Below are 15,500 nucleotides of genomic sequence, written 5' to 3' on the forward strand. Positions count from 1 at the left end.
CTTTATGGGTGATTAATAGCACCTTGAAGCGCATCCGGAGATCGACAGGCAGCCAGCGCAGCTCGCGGAGGATGGGTGTTATGCGGGTGAATCGAGGTGCACCCGCGATCACTCGCGCGGCTGCGTTCTGCACTAGCTGAAGCCGCCGGATGCTCTTCAAGGGCAGCCCCATGTAGAGCACATTGCAGTATTCCAGCCTAGAGATCACAAGGGCCCGAGTGACTGTTGTGAGAGCCTCCCGATTCAGGTAGGGTCGCAACTGGCTCACCAGGCGAACCTGGGCGAATGCCCCCCTGGTCACAGCCGTTAGGTGGTGGTCAAATGACAGCTGTGGATCCAGGAGGACTCCCAAGTTGCGAACCCTCTCTGAGGGGTGCAAAATTTGACCCCCCAGCCTGAGTGTTGGAATATTAGTCAAATCTTTGGGAGGAAAACACACAACAGCCACTCGGTCTTTTCTGGGTTGAGCACAAGCTTGTTAACCCTCATCCAGTCCATAACGGCCTCAAGACCCCGGCCCAACAGAGACTCCATTTCCTTAAAGTCTTGCATAAAAACGGAGTGGAACAACTCCTTTTACTAACCCACAATAGAAAGCGTTCCTCACTTATTACATAATAGTATGGCATCCTGGTTTGACAGCTGTGGATAGAAAAACATTACAGAGGGTGGTGAGCACAGCATAAAACATACTGGGCTGCCCCCTGACACCACTAGATGAGATTGCTAAGGCTCGCTGTCTTAGAAGAGTGAGGAAAATCCTCAGGGATGACTCACACCCTGGTCAATACTTCTTTACTCTCCTACCATCAGAAAGGAGATATAGAAGCATAGCCAGCTGCACAAACAGGCTGAAGAACAGTTTTTATCAGTGGTTTGTCAGACTCCTGAATGCGAAAAAACATCATAACTAAGTAGTACTATGGACTTGAAGGGCTGGCACAATGTGTAACATATTCACACTAGTGTAATGGGACTAGGTGTTTGTTAATATGATTTATTAGGTATGGGATATTTTTTTCTTTTTCTTTTTGTCTTCACTGTGAGTTGTATTGTGTTGGGGGGGATGCACTGAGGGAGCTCAACCAATCTTATTGTACATATGTTGTGCACTGACAATAAAGAATTATTATTATTATTATTATTGTTGTTGTTGTTGTTGTCATAAATTCATAAATTGTAATACTGGGGTAGGTAGGCAATCTTTTGAACTCATAGTATACTTTGACAAGTCAGTGGTGTTCTCACAAAAAAAGGTACCTATGTACTGGCAAATCAACTCCTTATTATCATCAAGAAATGACAGCTATAAATTCAAGAGGAGTTAAAGCAGGGGTGGGTTCCTACCAGTTCGCACCAGTTCGGTAGAACCGGTTCGTCAAATCTACCGAACCGGTTAGAAGAGGTTCCACCAGAAAGCAGGCCACACCCACAGAAGAGGTTCCAAAATTTTTTGAAACCCACCACTCACACACACACACACACACACACAGACAGAGAGAGAGAGAGAGACAGACAAACAGACAGATTCACACACAGAGAGAAAGAGAAAGAGAAAGAGAGGAAGAAATAAATAAAGAAAAAAAGAAAAAAGAAATAAAAAGTGAGAGAGAGATGAAAGAAAAAAGGAAAAAGAGACAGAGAGACAAAAGGAAGGAGAGAGAGAGAGAGAGAGAGAGAGAGAGAGAGAGAGAGAGAGAACACATGGCCGGCAAGCCACTCCCACAAAGGAGGCCACACCCACAGAGTAGGTTCGAAAAATTTTTGAAACCCACCACTGATGTGACCCATCAGAAAAATCCCATTTACCAAACAGAAAATTGATGATATTAATTTGTATGACCATGTCCTTCCCTTTATGATCTTAGTTGAAAGTCTAGCAGGGCCATTCTTGTAAACAAAAATAACAAATGAAGATTTAAAACTTTATAAATATAAAAAGAAAAGTCAGGTGGAACAAGGGGGCCTAGGTGGTGACAGAAAAGCAAGGAATTTATACTGCTATTCTGAGAAGTGTTATCTTGTGGATTTATACAAATCAGCTTTTTGCAATGTGAATTCAGTTAGTTCATTTACATGGGTCCTGTAGGGCGGTGTGATAGACAGACTTATTCAACTAGTCCCCACTGTAGAATCCATTTCCTGCTTGACAGTTGCTCACCTGAATGAATGTAATTAAAGAATGGAACAAAAGAATTGACACTTCTGAGAAATATCCTCTAACTCTAAACTAGATATCAGTGAATTTCCTTATCATGTTTCTTTCTGACAGCAGACATATTAAAATTGTGTTTCCATCTCATCAGGCTACTCATTCTCACTGTCAACAATCTATCTTGAAAAGAAAAACATATTATACTGTACATGTAATGTTTTGTTTCTTGCATTAAGAATGCAAAATGTCATTTCTAGTAATATTGTTTGCTTGTGATTCTATCCTATAAATAAATGTTGGCATTTTTTTTTCCTTGTGTAACACTTTAAATGCACACATAGGTATGTGAGAAACATATATGATTTTATGTTGAGGTATTTTTATTTCTATTTAATGATGGCAAAAAAGAAACAAACCATTCTTTGGATTTTCTATATTTAAAAGTAAATTCTTAATAAGTTTGTGTATTCACTAAGGAAGTGCCAAAATATAAATTTACTGAAATAAACCTATTGTTAAATAGGACCTCTTCACCAGTAAATATTCTACAGTTTGGAGTGGAGTGGAAAGGAGTGGAAAGGAGTGGAATGGAGTGGAATGGAATGGAATGGAATGGAATGGAATGGAATGGAATGGAATAGAATAGAATAGAATAGAATAGAATAGAATAGAATAGAATAGAATAGAATAGAATAGAATAGAATAGAATAGAATAGAATAGAAATGGTGGAACTGCTTGTAAGTATATTTTAGTTATTTGTGAACTTTTTTGTTTCTGTTTCAAGTAGCCTTCATGATGGGCAATAATAGCAAGACTAAATACTGTAGAAAACAGATATGAAAGATTGAAGAGGTCGGAAATGTTAAAATATGCCACTTTTTAAAAAAGCATTAGAGCTATGCAAAGTATTAGAGTTGTTTTACAGAGCATGTAAATGGAAGTGAAGGTGCTCTTCAGAAAGTGCTAAAGCAGATGCATGTTTTGGAAAAACTCCACAGCTGCATCAAAAGCTCTCTCCAGCTGTGAGTCCATGCGTATGCTTCTGTTTGCAGTGCCAGTGAAGCAAAGACACTGCATGCTTGGAAACTCAAGTACAGATATTCCATCAAGGTCAGTTTTAAATAATTCCAGACAAAAACTGCTCACACAACATTTCTTCTTCATACACTATAGATTAATTCTTCCAGAACATACAAATGCCATAGAAATATGGCACATGGATTCCTACATACTATTTATGCAGATCTGTTCATGAAGTACTTAAACAACAGACCATAGGGTACTTACCAAAGGCATAATAGAAGAAAAGGGAACAGGTGTCACAGTACCTAAAGCCCTTTAAAAAAAAGGTTTGAAACGACATCTGGAATGTCTCCCTGAGACAACAGGAGAAGTAATATCCCAAGCTCAGAGAAGTTTAATTGTTCCAACTCTTTGATTTTTTTTCAGCTCAGACCTTAATCAAAGTTGATTTTAAAAAACCTTCTACCCAGTCAAGATGATCCCATCCCTTTTATTCACAATCCCCTCTTCCTCCTAAACCAAAGATTACTAATGATCTTCTCTCACATCTACTCCATTAACTCAGTTGATATGTTTTTCATAACACACTGAGCAAAAAGAAGCTTTGTGGGAGATACAGGAGTTTTCTCCCTTCTTTCTTCTGACATATCCTGCAATCACTGACTATACAGAAGCAATCAAGGGACTATGGATTGAGACCCTTCCTGTTGGTAAGACTGATGAGCCACTTCTTTCCCTATGGCATAGGGGCACTGTGCTGCCAACCAACACCACTTTTGTGGAATATAAAGGTAAAGGTTCCCCTCACACATATGTGCTAGTCATTCTCGACTCTAGGGGATGGTGCTCATCTCTGTTTCAAAGCCAAAGAGCCAGTTCTGTCCAAAGACGTCTCCATGGCCTTGTGGCTGGCATGACTAAACATCGAAGGCACAAGGAACGCTGTTACCTTCCCATCAAAGGTGGTCCCTATTTTTCTACTCACATTTTACATGCTTTTGAACTGCTAGGTTGGCAGAAGCTGGGACAAGTAACAGGAGCTCACTCCATTATGCGGCTCTCAGGATTTGAACCTCTGAACTGCCAACCTTTCTGATCGACAAGCTCAGGGTCTTAGCCACTGAGCCACTGTGTCCCTTAATCCCTTGTGCATTCATCACTTGAGACTTTCAAGAAGAGATTGGACTGCCATTTGTCAGAAATGGTGCAGGGTCTCCTGCTTGAGCGGATGTTGGACTAGATGACCTATAAAATCCCTTCCAACTTTGTTAAACTGTTAATCCCTTGTGGGATTTAGAGCATATTTATTTGGAGGACATTGGTTAAAAAACCTGGGATAAAACATAGAATATAAAGTCATAGCGCTGAATGGGACCTCAAAGTTCTAGTTCAATCCCAGTGATTTATTTCTTAAATTCACTGTTCTCTCACTTCTGTCATTGAGAGTTCCAATGATAAAATAATCTGAGCACCCTCTTCCTTTACTTTTCTACCTAGTAGTTTATAATGCTTCGATATTAATTTGAGGCTCTTGTTATCTAATTCATCCCAACATGAAAGAGGAGTGTTCAATCCTTAATTACAGAAGGAATATATCACCTTCCCATGACTCATTAAATATTTCCTGATTAGCTTTACAGTTATTTTTTAAAGGAATGAAGTGTTTATAAATATCAATTCACATGCATCAACAACACAAGAATCATCCTGCTTTTGATTTCAATTATTCATTCACAGACACCAATTTGCTATGGAAATTAGCAGTTTACTCAAGGTCAATGAGATAACAGGAGACAAGGAATGGAAGCCTTCAAACTTCTCAAAGAAGCTTGCCTGAATGGTCTTGCTTTTAGCAGGACATAATAGTCAAAATCTAATCCAGAGTTTCAAATCAGGTGTGTCAGCCAGTCCTGAGGTCAAAATTTCACAAGCAGAATCCACAAGATCATCACACAAGAGCCAGAGACTAGGCAGTTGATTGTAACAAAGAATAATGAGTCAGAGCTGCTTTTTAAATCCAGCTGTAGCTTGCTGCTTTTAATCGAAGGATTTACTCTCTTGCTTAGCAAGGAGCCTCATAGAATATCTTTCTTCTGCTTTTTACTCTATTTGCCCACTACTGGGACTCGGAGGCCTTAAATCTTCATAATCATACTGTTCCTGCTGTTCAGATGACGCCTATGTTTGATCAGGTGATTCTTGGCTTCATGTCTTCGGAGGCTTATGATTAACATATTCTGCTGGAGAAAGTTGTTTAAATTCAGAATCAGCACCTGAGTTCTGGGCCACGATAGAAATGGTTAGTTCCTATAACCAGTGTGGTGTATTATTTAAGCAAACAGTGAAAATCGTGGATTCAATATGACTCCATATAATAGTCTACCACAAAAGAGTTATCATTGATGGCTTAAACCGGGTACAACAGCTATGGCCATAACCTCTGCAAGCATCTTTCCTTTCCTATGCAATATCTTTTGGTTTGTACTTATTAGGGTGTTGTGGCCCAGCAGGTGCTGTTGGAGCTGCCACCAGACTCCAACAACCAAGGTCCTTATCTGTTTGTTGGTTGGCTTTCAGCCACTAAGATTTTGGCTGCTTGCTATTAAAAGTGCATTCTAGTGAAGCTCGTCTGGGCTTTCTGGAGAGAGGAGGGGGTCAGAACAGTAGGGCTAGGCAACATTCTAGATTTGAAGGGAAACAAAAAATGTCAGACTTCATGTACTGTTGTGGCCCAGCAGGAGCTGTTGGAGCTGCCACCAGACTCCAACAGCGAGGAGCCCTATGAGTTGGCCCTGGAGGAGGGGGAGGACCCTGGACAGGGTTCCGACTCCAAGCAGGACACAAAGAGACTGGTTGGCCACCAGGTGGCACCTGAGCCTTGGATCAGTGGGGAGGAGACAAGGAAGAGTGATCCAGAAACCAAAAGTGAGTTGTTCCGGGATGCATGCCGTTGAAGAGCTACTCGGTGTCAAGAACAACTACGTAATTACAGAAGGTAATTACGCTCAGCTGATGGTCATTAGGCTCCTCTCCAGACTATAAAAGAGACTACTTATGCCACGCCCTTCTTGCAGAAGTCAATGTTAGTTTCTAAAGAGAAACTAACTTGGCAGGCTGGATTGCTGCCAGAGTTAGTCTGAATTGCTGCCAAGATTTGTCGGTCCTTATCTGTTTGTTTACTTGGCTTTCAGCCACCGAGATTCTGGTCTTGTTATTAAAGGACATTCTCCTTAAGCGTGTCTTGGCTTTCAATACTGGACAGAGGAGGGGGTCAGAACAATGTACTATAGCAGGAGTGTCAAACTCGATTTCATTTATGGCCGCATCAGGGTTGTGTTTGACCTCCGGGGGCTGGGATGGATATGGCCAGGTTGGGCATGGCCAGCTCAATATCACTCAGATGCCTGTGGTGGCCCAAGTGCTCTGCCAGCAAAAACAGGCTCCCGAGCTCCATTTTTGGCTGCGACAGCCTCCAGCAACCCTCTGCCAGTGAAAACAGAGTTCCATGGGGCCACCATTTTCTATTTTCACTGGCAGAGACACTGCAGGTTGGTCCTTCGCTGTTTCCAGGGCAATCCCGTGGGCTGGATCTAAGCACTCTGTGGGCCAGATCCGACCCCCATACCTTGAGTTTGACATCCCTCTAGTATAGGAATAGCCCCTATATTAAAGCAGGTGCATCATTTTTCCTGGATTGGAAGATTGCCCTTGGTAGCTGCCATGTGATTCCAGAAAGAGAAAGGAGTTTAAGGAATTACAGATATTTGTATCTTTGCATGCTCCAGAGAATCTTTTTGCTACTGAACCCAAAATGCTTAACAGCCTTAGACATTAATTAACCTTCCCTGGCATCAGCTTCTATCTGATGGAGGAAGATTTTTTTCAGGACACAAAGAGCTTTGTTAATAGCTAGTGATGACATACAAAAATCAGATAGAAATGTCAAACTATCCAGGCAATTTTCCTCAAATATTCACCTCCCAAAATGTGTGGTGCAATTGAGATGCCACTCTTCTGTCCTATATAAACAAGCACAGTTAACTTTCTGCATTGGCAAATAGAGATACATTCAGGAATAGAAAAAAAATTAACTAGAAAAATATCCATGTTTCTGTACAGAAGAAGGAAAGGAGAACCTGGCATAGCAGCCTGAATAACAAACAGTTATGGATTCATAAATTGGAAGGGAACATCCAGAAGAACTCCTCAATGCTCATCTGCAGATTAGTACTTCAGCAGCTGTGCAAGGCTATGCTCCAATAGGTGCTATGAAAAAGACAATTAAACCAGCCCTCGGTGACTTTGTTTCTTTTAGTTAAATCTGGCTTAATTTAAAACTTTGCTAATTGAAGTTGTTAAATAAATGAATTCTGTGATTTACACAAATTGAAACACTTTATCCCCTCTTACAAAGTAATTAACTTTCAGATTGACAGCTGGAAACTCACTGAATATTTTTCTCTGCATGTATACTCATTGACAACTGACAAAATAAATGCACTTTTACACCCATTGAGAGATGAACCCAAACACTAAAAAATAACAACTTTATTCAAGAATTAGACATCTAAATAAAATGTGCTGTTTTGACATTTCTATAAATGATTTATAAATGATCTTATTGTTTATATGTTTCATTCGGAGAGTGCTGTAGAACTTACTTGGAATGTGGTTTTTTTGGTATTTTTGATCTTCTTGTAGCAGTTTGCTGGAAAGTGTCATCATATTATTTTTGGTTACACGTATTAAATGTTTGTCCTGGCTGATGGCACCAGAGAAAGCCACTGAATGGTTAAAAAAATAGAGGGTTGACAAAAAAAGTCCCAAATATATAGCAGTATTCATGCAGCCTGGAAAAAAAACACAACTGTCTTCAAGCAATGTGATCCATTCACCCTGGAATTAATTGTCTGTGTACAAAGTGCTGTACTAGCTTGATGAGGCATTGCATGCCTTTAGCCATTACAGTACCTACTTATAAACAGCCTTTCAAGAGATTTCCATGTGAAAATATCACTCAACAAATGTCTTTATCAGATTAGGAAAAATGGCAAGTTATTGAGTGTTTTACACATGCTTAAAGCATACCCAGCTGATCTCAGTTGGGTTTGGTGGTCATAAATAACTCAGAGGTGTCTCATTGATTCTAAGAAGCTATTTGAACCATGACTAAGACTATAGCTGGATCCACTATATAAAATATATATTTTATGTATGTATTGAATTGAATTGAATTTTATTATTTATATGCCGCCCTTCTCCGGGAGGACTCAGGGCGGCGAACAATTCAAAACGGGAAAAGGGGAACATAAAACAAAATACAAATAATTAAAATAAGCAAGAGTCACACAACCATACAAGTCGAGGGGGGAGGGAACTCATCACCCCCAGGCCTGCCGGCAAAGCTAGGTTTTAACGGCTTTTTGGAAGGCCTGGAGAGAGGTGAGGGTCCAGATCCCTGCGGGGAGTTCATTCCAGAGGGCCAGAGCTGTCACAGAGAAGGCCCTCCCCCGGGTAGTAGCCAGATGGCATTGGCTAGTAGATGGAACCCGGAGGAGGCCAACCCTATGAGATCTAATGGGTCTGTGGGAGGTAATTGACAGCAGGCGGTCTCTCAAGTACCCAGATCCAATACCATGAAGGGCTTTATAAGTTACGACTAGCACCTTGAAGCGTATCCGGAGACTGATCGGTAACCAGTGCAGCTCGCGGAGGATAGGTGTAACGTGGGTGTACCAAGGTGCACCCACAATCGCTCGCGCGGCTGCGTTCTGGACGAGTTGAAGTCTCCGAATACTCTTCAAGGGCTGCCCCATGTAGAGCGCATTGCAGTAGTATGTATGTAATTGTATATGTATGTACAGTATGCATATGTATGTGTGTATGCATGTGTGTATTTGTGGATTTATGTGGATTTGGGGGTGAGAGGGAAAGACAGAGAATTTGGTGAAATCTAGTTCTTTTGCATAATAATGGCAGAATGGAGCTATTAGACAATAAACTGAATTGACCAACTTCCTGGTGAGATAATAAATAAACTGCATTTGTGGACCCCAAATCTCAATTCATTGGTTACGATCACTAAACTGAATGAGTCTATAAATCTGAGGCACAAACAATAACCGTAAATCAAACAACACATTGTCTAGTAAAAACTTCATAGCTTTTTTTATAAAAAACAAAACAAAATGTTATATTACCCAAATGACATAAAACAGAAATAGCTTGTATTCCTCAAAAAGACAGAAAGAGGCCCCATTCTGTCCTGCCCCTCCCACAAAAATAGGCTCAAAAGGCATCATTATTGGGGATGGATATGAATGTATTAATTAGAACAGCTCAACTATGCACAACAATGTTTTGTTGATGTGGGAAAGGCATAAGGCTGCAAAGGTGAAACTATGGCACACGTGCCACAAGTGGCACGCAGAGCCCTCTCTGCGGGCATGCGAGCCATTGCCCCAGATCAGCTCCAGTGCACATGCACACATGCCTCCCACCAGCCAGCTGGTTTTCAAGTCTCTGCCGTGCATCACACAGGCGTGTGGAGTTTGCATATGCATGCGAAGCAGTCGTGCACACATGCGTGGGGACAGGATGTGTGCAGAGGGGGGTCACACATGCATGTGCAGTGGGCCGGGGGCACATGGGAGGCTGCACGCACATTGCATTATGGGTGCACATGCACTTTCAGCAGTGGTGACAAAAAGGTTAGCCATCACTGGCATAAGGTGTGCAACCATACGGGGTTCATCTTTGGATTTATTTTTCTGGGCAGACTATAAAAGTAAGCTCTATTACATACATTCATATACAACAATGAATAAAAGATGATAATAGCTTCATTGGCTTCAGTACAAATAAACTGATGAGAATTATCTTCATGTAAGAGACTGTCAGAACAGTCCTTAAAATCTTTATTTATTTTAATCCCCCTGAAATTAATGAGTCCTGCCGTTGCTGAATGCTCTGAGGATCAGAATCTCACAGGCATATTCCTACAGTAGTTATGAAACATTTAATTTTAAGCTTCCCCACTTCACTGGAGCAGAAAATTAAGGAATTAGAAGAATTAAGATCAGACAGAGCAGTAGTAAGCTACCTCCCTTCCAACATGAATTGGGTCTGTAAAAATAACAACAACAATAAATACTGTGGAAGCCGATAGCTCAAATAATGCAGGGCCAAACTAAAATAGATTGTTTGGGGGAATAATACTAGAGACCTGGAAAGCTGGGTTTGGCTATTTTCATGTACGCTTGTAAATTTGATTAGAAAATTGCTTCTCAGAACCTTTGCAGTAGCATCAATTATATGGCGGGTATGGAGAGGGGCATAAAGGATCGGATCTGTTTGATTAGTGTTATTTCAAAAACTGGCACCTGAATCAAGCTTTTCTGTTTGGATAAATCAAAATATAGCCTTTGTGCAAATTTCTTCCTCTTGGATGAGCAGTGATGTGTAGTCAATCTGCCCACTCTCTGGAAACAAGATGTTAAGAGATACAGTTTGTCATATCAGTTTGAACTTGGTCTTCTTTCAAATAATTTCTCCTAGATCATTTGTTCCTCAACTACTTTCCATCTTTATTGGTTCTTTCTATATCCACATTTTTTAATGACCAGAACATAAACAAACAAAAAACAGCCATGATTGATATCTCAACACTGGAAACCTTTCGCCTATCTAAACTGTCAGGTGGCATATGAAATTTTAAGAACAAAAAAATATCAGCTTTTGAATATGATGTTTCTTCATTAAAGGCATCTGACAAAGTATGATTTAGTTCCCAAAACTGTATTCTGAGTTGTACTCAGTTATTTTACAGTAAATCTTGCACAGGATAGAGCAGGGCTGTCAAATTCATGGCTCATGGGCTGGATGCGTTGCGCTGCCCATGCCCACGCCCGGTTTAAGCGGAGGAGGAAAAAGTTGTAGTTAGTAATTTAGTAATTTAATAAATTTATATGCCGCCCAATCCCGTAGGACTCCGGGCGGCTTACAAAAACAAGATAAAAGATAAGAGTTAAAAATAAAAAAGAGAAACAAATTTAAAAACAACACACCATACATTCCATCTAGGTGGGGCTGGACCTCGTTCATGAAGTCAACAGCCCCAGGCCTGCCGGAATAGCCAGGTTTTAGTGGCTTTTCGGAAGGCCGAGAGAGTGGTAAGGGTCCGGATCTCTACGGGTAGCTTGTTCCACAGGGCCGGAGCAGCTACAGAGAAGGCCCTCCCCTGAGGGGCCACCAACCGGCATTGTCTGGTCGACAGCACCTGGAGAAGGCCCAACCTGTGAGATCTTGTGATATGTCTTGTGACGACGCCATGATGACACGAGTTTGACAACCATGGGAAAGAGGGATATTTGGAATTCCATTTTCAGGGGGAAGTTTGACACTCCTGTTCTATTACATCCACTGCCCTTCACACTTTTAACTTATAACATTGTGTTGAGGAACTCTAAAAACAGACGTTAATGTCAGGTTCACATGACTACAAAAGGACAATGCATTTGCTGGTCTCAAGCCATTTGTTATCCAAAGACTAACATCAATATTTTATATTCAACTAAGAAAACAAATGTTAAGTACATGGTACATGTGATCCTACAAGTATTCTGCTTTGCAGTCTTGTGCACCACATCTTCTATGATGATTTGGGGCAGGGAAGGCAAAGACATGTTACGATGAATTTCAGTAATGAAGTTTAGGCATTTTCAGAGCATGTGGTACTGAGGCAGAGTAGATTTTCACCCTGCTGATATTTTAATTGACCTTGAAAACCTGGCTCTTCTCCCAGGACTTTGGTGAGTAAGTCTCCTGTTGACTATGTTTCTTTGTTTGTTTCATTCCTGTCTGGCTTTTTTTTTTTTTAGTCCCGTTCTCATCTTCATTTTGGTCAATGATCATACTTTTTTCTTATGTTTCATGCTTTCATTTGTTACGTCCCAGAATCAGGCAGCACGTAAATTTTAATAAATAATTTGGGGGAAAACCTGATGTCTATAAAAGTCAACATCTGCTAAAGAATTGGCAGCTCTGACTTCACACTGGGTGAACAAATGATGGGTGCAATTCCATACCATATGGAGCACCACTTGAACACCATCAGCAAAATCACCTTCCGTCAATTGCAAAAGACAGGATTATTTGAAATAGCTTGCATCCCACGAAGATACTTTTAGCACCATCAAACAACGTCTACCTATCCCAGGGCTCAATAGATGGACAAAGAGGCCAATTATTTCCATATTGAATGCCTTCTACTTCCATTAGATCTAGATAGTGGTTCTCAATCTTCCTAATGCCGTGACCCTTTAATACAGTTCCTCATGTTGTGGTGACCCCCCAACCATAAAATTATTTTATGTTTTCTGTATTTTTTCAAAAATATGTGTTTTTCAATGCTCTTAGGCGACCCTTGTGAAAGGGTTGTTCGACCCCCAAAGGGGTCCCAACCCACAGGTTGAGAACCACTGATCTAGATAGATTTGTGTTCTTGTTATTTGCAGATCCTTCTCTCTTTCTGATCTGTTCCCCCCGACACACACACTTCTTTTCCCCATAAAAGCTGTTCTGATAAGTATTTGGAAAAGATTAGAGTTATAAAATAAAATGTGTTGGGGTGGTGGGTAAAGTGGCTCAGGTTTATATTGTTGCTAAAAAAAAACAAAAACCTAAAAGCATGGAAAATGTATTGATGGAACAACAAAAAAGAACAAAGCAGTGATAACAATTAGTCCATAATAATGACTCCTTTTATCTAGAAGCAACAGCAACTTTCTGAAGGCAACTTCAAACCAGATGGATGAAAGGCAGAATAATCTCCATAGTTTGGAGAAAATTGAAATTGCACATATTAATAAAATAATAGATCAGAAATATAGAGCCTAAGTACACAGAGGACTTCTTGAGACCACATAAAATGTATAGATCTTCCAAAAGCTGTTGTAGAATAGAACATTTTAATATATCCAAAGGGGAATATTATAAAAAGCATCTGGGGGACGAATGAAATAGAACCGAGACCAGGTTTTGTATTGGTTCTACCCATTTTTATTGTCCTGGAATCACCTACTTTTCAAATGTGTCCTCAAAGGGCTATTTAAAGATTAAGAATAGCTCTCTTTGTCTATCACAATGCCTGAACATCTTTGTGATGGACATAAAGATTAGAGCATTAACCTAATTAATTTTCTGGGTCATATTATCTAATTTTTATGGTAATTTACCAGTATCAGCAGTTAAGGATGATGTAATAAATCCATATTAGTTTAAGATATTAACATAATCTTGATTTCTTGGCAGAGATAGTGTAGGTGGTAAATTTCCAATTGTCAAACTAATTTGGCAGATGATGTTGGCAAGAGAGCTTGGCCACTTTAACAGCCCAATGCCATGATATTTTGTTTTGCAATACAATAGGCAATTTCAAAAAGCCACTGACAGAAATAAAGTCTGATTAAATAACTGCCTTCGAATTTCAGTGATTAAAACTCAAGTCTTTGCAATTCTTTTCTAACTTTAGAGAATATTTGTTAATTATAGTAGTAGATGCTTTGCATTGGAAAGGATAGGTAGCATCTTTCATGATTCCACAAGTTCTTGGCAGCAGATGTAGAAGTTGCACTTGTTTTACACATGCTTAAAGCCTACCCAGCTGATCTCAGTTGGGTTTGGTGGTCATAATAACTGTCACAAGATTCTGTGGGAAGGCAGTCAAACACTCTCTCTTAACCTAGTTAATTAAATTAGCAGAAAAAAGATCTGACCTCCAAGATTGTCTCAGCTCCATCTTGAGAACTTGATTTCCAGAGACTGGAACTTTCTTTTTTTTAAAAAATTAACACTATATGGCCACTGTTTTCTTCCACAACTTTTTGTCTTTTTGACTTTGCAGGTCAGCTTATAGACTGGGGTTTCTTAATAGTTTTGACCAGTGGTGGGTTTCACATTTTGTTACCACTGGTTCGCCCCGCGTAGGCCCACTGGCTTCACACATGCTCCCAGGCTCAAAAACATGTCTAAATAGCACAGCATAGAGCTAGGGCAGACCCACAATTTGGTTCAGGCAAACTGGTCTGAACTGGCTGAGTACCACCTCTGGTTTTGACTTACCCAAATCCAATCCTGCTCACATTTTGTTACCACTGGTTCGCCCCGCGTGGCCCAATCGCTTCACACATGCTCCCAGGCTCAAAAACGTGCCTAAATAGCACAGCATAGAGCCAGGGCAGACCCACAATTTGGTTCAGGCAAACTGGTCTGAACTGATTGAGTACCACCTCTGATTTTGACTTACCCAAATCCAATCCTGCTCACATTTTGTTACCACTGGTTCACCCCGCGTAGGCCCAATCGCTTCACACATGCTCCCAGGCTCAAAAACGTGCCTAAATAGCACAGCATAGAGCCAGGGCAGACCCACAATTTGGTTCAGGCAAACTGGTCTGAACTGACTGAGTACCACCTCTGGTTTTGACTTACCCAAATCCAATCCTGCTAACCTTTTTTCAAATCAGTTGATGCTGCAATTGGAAATTTCTAATCAACAACTAAAACCTTTTGAGAAATGAGCTACGAATGTATGTATACATTTGTGTTTAGATACATCATAGATACACAAATGATAAGGGATTTTGGATGTATGCACAGCATGTTGCCAATGTGGTTATGGTTTGGTTTATGGTTTAATTTATTTGTATGCCGCCCTTTTCCCTGAAGGGACTCAGGGCGACTCACAACTCAAAAGGGAGGGGAAAATACAAACAGAGTAACAAGAACACACAATGTTTACAGGAATGATTTGATCTTGCAAATATTATCCAAAGCAATCCCATGGACATAAATCATGGATTACCAAATGAGATGTGCCAAACATCTATAATAATCTGGCAAAGAAGAAAGGCCCATATATTATAAGAGAAAACAACATTTCTCACAAGTTAGAATTTAATATTTCAAGGAGAAATGTCATTCAAATGCCCTATTCAATGATACAACACAATATTCATATATCTACCTAGAATCATGAAGTCCCCAACCTCAAAAAAAATTATTCTGATGAATTTCTAGTCTTTCATGAGTAGTCTATTTTTCTCCAAAGCTTAGCAAAATAATTCTGAATAAGAAAATTATGAATCACCATAAACTGCTGTGTGTCTGCGAGATTTTCAGGCTTCTGCTTGAAAAGATACCACTATAAGTAGCAATACTTTTTTCAATTCAGTGAGAACTTCTGCATCCAGCCTATGATGGAGAGAATTAATTGGAATGCATATTTCAAACTAAGATAGATTTGGAAAAGTTTCACTAAGA

Source organism: Thamnophis sirtalis, unplaced genomic scaffold, assembly GCF_051295495.1.
Source record: "Thamnophis sirtalis isolate CommonGarterSnake01/CBP01778 unplaced genomic scaffold, rThaSir2_p1.2 scaffold_2, whole genome shotgun sequence".
In the NCBI taxonomy this organism is placed as follows: domain Eukaryota; kingdom Metazoa; phylum Chordata; class Lepidosauria; order Squamata; family Natricidae; genus Thamnophis; species Thamnophis sirtalis.